The sequence below is a fragment of the Pinus tabuliformis genome, chromosome Q (genome assembly GCF_031772625.1).
Source record: "Pinus tabuliformis cultivar Carrire ecotype Pingquan chromosome Q, CPIR1, whole genome shotgun sequence".
NCBI classification, from domain to species: Eukaryota; Viridiplantae; Streptophyta; class Pinopsida; order Pinales; family Pinaceae; genus Pinus; species Pinus tabuliformis.
Window position 1 is genome coordinate 513211000 of NC_142296.1, and position 6739 is coordinate 513217738.

At 34.3% G+C, this 6739-nt stretch overlaps 1 pseudogene across 2 annotated transcripts; it reads left to right on the forward strand.

The window, feature by feature from the left end:
- Positions 1 to 2694: 2694 nt before the first annotated feature.
- Positions 2695 to 6363, forward strand: LOC149220411 (syntaxin-111 pseudogene; annotated as a pseudogene). Of its 2 annotated transcripts, none has more exons than XR_016249279.1 (2): positions 2695 to 2932; positions 5129 to 6363. The product of XR_016249279.1 is annotated as a syntaxin-111 pseudogene, transcript variant X1 (transcript). The 2 variants fall into 2 exon arrangements; XR_016249280.1 differs by having other exon boundaries at positions 5132 to 6363.
- The last annotated feature ends 376 nt before the right edge of the window (positions 6364 to 6739 follow it).

Below are 6739 nucleotides of genomic sequence, written 5' to 3' on the forward strand. Positions count from 1 at the left end.
TTAAATTTCTCAGCTACAATGCTCCAGGAGTTGGCATAACATAAATGAGCCATTAACTCATTCTCTTGATATTTTCTCATGTAAATTTTGTATATATACCCCCCTTAGCAACTCATAAGGGGTTGGTGATTTTCACTCTGAGGCAATTGTATTGTATACTTTCAGTTTATCTAATGAAAAGGGCTGGACAGCTCAGTGATTTCCTGAAACTTTGATGTCTTGCTGATCCATGCGTGCTGTTGCAGAATTCTCGTGCTGTCTGATGGAATAATAAGTTTCTCTCAATCTCTGTTTTGTCTTCTTATGTTTATTAAATCATACTCATGTTTCACCAGTCTAGCAGTATAGAAAAAGAATAGTGCAGGACATGTTTGGCTACACCTTGTGCTCAATCTTTACTGCTGTAAATGTTTTCTTCAGAAATTAATCATGGACATGAAATCTTGACTGCTCATGTTTTCATTAATTTTATAAATATGAATGTTATATAGAAATTCTTCACTGCTTCTAAATAACATTCTCACTGTTTCTCTATACCAGTTCGTTGGAAAATTCTTAATTGCTTTTCATAGCCTGGTTATATCACATTTAATCTCAGTTTCAACGCCTTATTTCTCAGACACTTATCTAGCTCTGCAGCATCACTATTGTATCAACACAGCACACCGAACTACTAAAGGACCACTGACTCCATGCCCAATGGCCTAGAACATATTAGTGAACACATATATATCTTGATTGAAACCATCACCCAACCAAGTCCAAAACAAAACCCTGAGCATCATAGCTAGCCTAACACATTAAACAAACAAAGCTAAAACATAAAGAGAGAGCCCTCTCTGGTCATAGGTAGGCTAGAACTTGTGACCCAAAGATTGGTTAGTGGTTACCCCGGCCGTATTCCCTTGGGAGTCAAAGGGAACAACCTGGGTGTTAACATATTCTATAATCATTATTGTACTATTCATTTCATATATTTGTTATAAAATTAATTTTATACTAATTAAAAATCAAATAACTCATTACTTTATTATTTTTTTAAATTTCTTCATATATCTCTTTATCTATATTTCCTAGAAATACTCCTCTAGAAATAATATTTCTTATAAAATTAATCCTTAATATTCTTCATTCATTAAAAAAAATTCAATCTATTTTTTCTTAAAAATAAAAGATTTCTTAAAAAATAATTCTCTATTAACTCAAGTTAGATTTCCTTCCTTTTTACCAAAAATGATATAAAACATAAATAACAAAAAAAATCAAAAAACTTTTACTTAAAACCCATTAAAACAGTTGTTAAACCAAGAGGACACAAACATCTAGTGCAGCTGAGATCTCTTTAAAAGAAAATCTCCAACCCGATCTTCAATAAGTTTTAACTTACAATCCCCTTTTTTTTTAATATAAGTAGTTACGTTTTCGTATCTTCTTTTTGGATGCTATGAACTAAATTTTAATGTGAATTAAAATAACAGGAAAAATCAAAAGTAGTTATGTAATCAAGATCTAAAGTAGTTATGTAATCAAGATCTATGACGGTTAAGTTCTGACACATATTTGTAATATATCTATAAAAAAAAAAGGGTCCATGATGTTTTTTTAAGGAACTAGCTTCGTCTATTTCTTAGAAAAAATAATTTAAAAGATTAAATTCTAAAATAAAATTACTTAATATATAACTTTTTAATATAAAAGAAATTTAGCCTAATTAATAATATTTCTTTTATGTTTAATAACTCAAAAAGAGAAAAAGAGAAAGTCCATACGCAGTAAAATAATTACCAACTTTCAATTTAAGAGTATGTAATTTTTTTAAGAGTTGTTTTCAGTGTCATTTTTTTAATTTTTTGGTGTTGAGATTTGAGGAAAAAAAATTGAGGTGAAATTCTGATTTGTGATGTGTAAATTGGTTTTTTGACTTTATATAGATTCAGTTCCTTGAAAAACGTTAAGACACTTTAATTGTGCCAAGATTAATCATCTAACTTGTGATTTCAATCAATTACACCAAAAACCCAACAGAAAAACTTCTAAAAAAATCTTACTAAAAACAACTCTATTTTTTGATATAAAATAAATTTAAAGTAGGCAAAGTCTTAGAAATCATACAAGCGAAATTTTTGGTTCACCTATTTCCAACCAACAAATATGATTCATCACTTGAAATTTTTGGTTAACGCATTTCGAACCAACAAATATGATTCATCACTTGTTGGTTCAAAACGTGTCGGCCAGAAATTTAATTAATTCATTAAGAATCACAAAAAAAAAACTTTGAATACAAAAATTTAAACTAATTAATAAAAAAATATTATGATTTAATAACTCGAAAGAGAATGTCAATACCGGGTACAATAATGACCAAGTTCCAACCCAATACCCATAAAACGCGCTCTTTAACACAATTTGATGGGCCACTTAAGTACACTTACAACGGTTAAAAAACACTATTAAGTACACTTAATTTGGTAAATCTTCGGAAGCATCTGCTGGGGCCAGTCCTACCACCTGTAAAGCCGCTTATTTAAAAGCAACGGGCCAAAAAGCAGTGGATGATGATCTCTCACGCAGTGGCTCGAAAATGGCGTAATTACAGAGCTGTTTGCTAGCTGTCTTTTTCATGTCACGCCTGGAAGTGTGGAAGCAAGAGCCGTTGTTGAAATTCTTCATTCAATTCTCCATCCATCAAAATCCAGTGAAGAAATCGTTACCTTTGGTGCTACGGAAGCGAATACCATGTCTTTAAAGCAATTGAAACAGTTGCTTTGATGCCGTACTTTGTATACGCTTTTTTCAAAGGTAGAAACTGTTCACAAGAGGCTCTGTTCTGCGCTTTGGTGAATTGAACCCCTGAAGGTTAGAGTTTCTTTCCGGCGTTTGGGAGAGCTTTTGGCTCCAGCCGTTCTGAGATTTCTTGAATCTTCCTCAAGTAAGTGTAAATTTTCGTTTTCTGAAGGGTTTTGATTTCTCTACTTGATGCCGGCATCGATCGACCAGTAATCTTGCTAGGTTCTGAGGCTTTTCTGTCATTTTTTCTATTTTTCGATATATTTTCCCTCTCCCTCGTTTTTCAGAGCGTTCACCGTCATTTTCGTCTGTGCTAATACTTCGTAGAGCTTTTTCCGGCTCTCATTTTGTCGATTTTTCGATACATTTTTCTCTCCCTCTTTTTTCACAACGTTCAGTGTCATTTTCGTCTGTGCTCATACTTCGTAGAGCTTTTTCCGGCTCTTTTTCCTTTTTGCATAGCGTTCACCGTCATTTTCGACTGTGCTAAGCTTCGTAGAGCTTTTCCCGGCTATTTATCATCATTTCAATTTTCCGTGCTCTTAGGTCTCCATTTAATGATAGTTGTATCAACCAGATAATGCTCTACTTGCCTTTCTCATAAAAAGTTTTGTGTTAATCTCTACTTTAATCAAGCATTTCAGACCGTGTCTTCCTTTATTTGCTTAAATCAGGCACTTCAGACTGTGTCTTCCTGAGCTTGAGTTTGAAGAGCATTTCATTTTTTATAATGAATATGTGGAAAACAGGATTGTTTATTTATATGGAAGACTTCTTAAAGAGGACTAGAAAGGTTAGGCTTTTTTTTCCCTGAGATGTTTGAGTGTCCACAGAAAATTTGAACTTTAAATCATACCGCATTGAAAGCTTTAGGCTAATCATCTCATATTTTGGTATTTTGGATGCAAGCATAATAAATTGCAATATCCCTTGTCAGGCTAATCATTTCATACTTTGGAAGCAAGCATCACAGGTTTCAATACCCCTGGTCAAAGATTACAGCCGGAAAATTATAACCATTTTTCTTGATCTCAAATGCTACACGAGTGCCCAATTTTGGCTCTCATTATGAGTTTTTCCAAACTCTTCTATTTTGCTTAAATTTTCAGTTTAGCGTTGTTGAGTTGCTTGATAATTTGTTTTTGACAGTTTACTTCCTTTTGGATTTTATTTTGTAATCTCCTTTTGTCTTTCTGTGGGCAGTGTAGAACATGTAAACACTTTCTTAGTTTGACTATATTTTCATTATTTTATGAGGTTTGAACATTGCTACAAATCCACGTCAATATTTTCTGAGTTTGATTATCTATTCGTGTACTATATAAGGTTTGAACATGAAAACCCAAGATCTTCACCATTGCTTGAATCCATATTAACTAGGAGAAATTCTCATTGTATAGTGTATGTGCATTTTTAACACTTCAAAGATTATTTAATAACTAGGAGAAATTCTCATTGTATAGTGTATGTGCATTTTTAAGACTTCAAAGATTATTTAATTCATATGTGATGGCACTTCCAGTACCAGTGGACATTTATATGTATAAATTAAATTAAATGAAACGGATATGATTAGGTAATATGTGAGTTTCCTTAGTAAACTATGTAGTATTTTGAAAATTTTCACCTCGTTCATTTACATTTTGGCTTATCATACAGGATTCTTTCTTGCAGAACACTATTCTATTCATTAAATGTTCACTTTAGGGCATTTCCATCCTATGTTTAAACCGAAATTATAAGCAATTGCAACATTCTGCAGATATTCTCTCGAAGGAAAATTCGACCATTTTATTTTTTGTTCTCTGTTTTCTGCTCCACATTTTTTCATTTTTACTAGCTTTTACAATATTTATGTTTATTTCTTATCTTGTCACATTCCCACAGCCTCAACACACGACCTCAGTGTATATAGTAAATAGATAGATGTTGAGTTTTCTCATCCTGTTCTTATCAGTTTATTGGTAACCATTTTCTCCCTGTCATCTGGCATTTAGGTTAGCAGATCGTTTCTGTTATCTGCTAAGGAAATTTCAATTCCTTTCTTCAGGCTGTTGTGACCTTTGCAGTGCTTTCTTATCTTCTTTTGTACTGTAATACTATTTGAGGATTGTGCTGAAAGCCAATTATCCATATGTGATATGCAGTATGCACTACAAAAACGCTGTTTTGTTTCAATAAGTACATTCTTTTGTTTTCATTTCTACGCTGGATAACGCTATTCTCTTCTGGGGGGTTTATATGGGCAAGTTACATCTTTTTGAAATTCAGCGTACACATGTTGTTGAATGTGTTATTTTGGGACCTGATTCTTTTTCATTTTCTGCAACTGAATCAGTAGTTTAGTCAAGCGTTCCTCAAGGGTGAACTAAATTCAACAGAAAACGGGCAAACAATCAGGAAACATGAACGATCTCCTGAACAAATCCTTTTCCAACTACGGGGCTTTCAAACAGGGGCCAATGAGGGACTTGGAAGCTGGTCCCGAGGTGGAAATGGCAAACAACGGTAATGATAAGAACCTAGGTCAATTCTTTGAACAAGTTGGGAGCATCAAACGGGATATGGAAGCAATGCAAGAGCTGTTTGGAAATCTGCAGAGGGCAAACGAAGAGAGTAAAACGGTTCATAAAGCACAGGCTATGAAAGGATTGAGGGATCGCATGGATAAGGACGTGGTAGAAGTCCTCAAGAAGGCTAAACTGGTCAAAGGCAAGCTTGAAGCCCTGGACAGAGCCAATGTGGCAAGCCGTAGATTGCTTGGATGCGAGGAAGGAACACCCACAGATAGAACCAGGACGTCCATTACAAACAGTCTGCGAAAAAAGCTTAAGGATTCGATGGGGGAATTTCAGATTTTGAGGCAAAAGATAATGGGGGAGTATAGAGATACCGTTCAACGAAGACTCTATAATATAACAGGGGAGTATGCAGATGAAGACACACTTGAAAAAATCGTTTCAACGGGAGAGAGTGAAAACATTCTCCAGAAAGCCATCCAAGAGCAGGGTCGAGGTCGTATTCTTGAAACCATCCATGAAATACAGGAGCGGCATGATGCTGTCAAGGAGATCGAGCGGAGTTTACTCGAGCTGCATCAAGTTTTCCTTGATATGGCCGTGCTTGTTGAGGCACAGGGTGAGCAGCTCAATAATATTGAATACAATGTTGCCAATGCTTCAAACTATGTTGAACATGGAACCAGACAACTTTATACTGCAAAAAAGCATCAGAAAAGAAGCCGAAAATGGATGTGCATTGGCATCATTCTGTTGCTGATACTCATCCTCATTATTGTTGTTCCTATAGCAACAAGCATCAAGAAATCATAAAGAGGAGAACCGTTGCAGAGTCAGAATGCAGCATTGTGTTGCCATTGGAAATGAGTTATGCAAGGGACGAGAACAGGCCAGGCAACTGCTGTAGAGCCATTGTTACATCAAATGAATTTATTCAAGGCTTCGCAGGCACGCCTCGCATTACAACTAGCTTCATTGTAATTCCTGTTCTAAGACACCTATTTTGATGTTGGAATAAATAATGCTCGAGTAATTAATTGAATTTAGTTATAAAGACTCCGTGCTGCTCATTACTCCCCTGATATAATTCCCCTTTATTCAGAAGCCAAAATCTTCCCTCTTCTTTTAGAAACAATTCCTTAGAAATAAAATGATTAATTCTACTCCTATGAAGCTTCTTTCTTTTTTATTTACGGATGTAAGAAGAATTTTGTTCGGTATCTGTACTAATTGCTTTAGTAAATGTTGCCTTTCACTTCATAGATCTGGTCGTGTGTGACAAGTAAACCTTATGATTAACATATTGAAAGAAGTTCGATGGTTGTAAAAATTAATCATTTTATTTGGAGAGTTACAATTAAACATCTTTATAAATTATTTTGAAGAATAATTTTTTGTAATATTTAAAGTCATTTATTTATGACATTTGA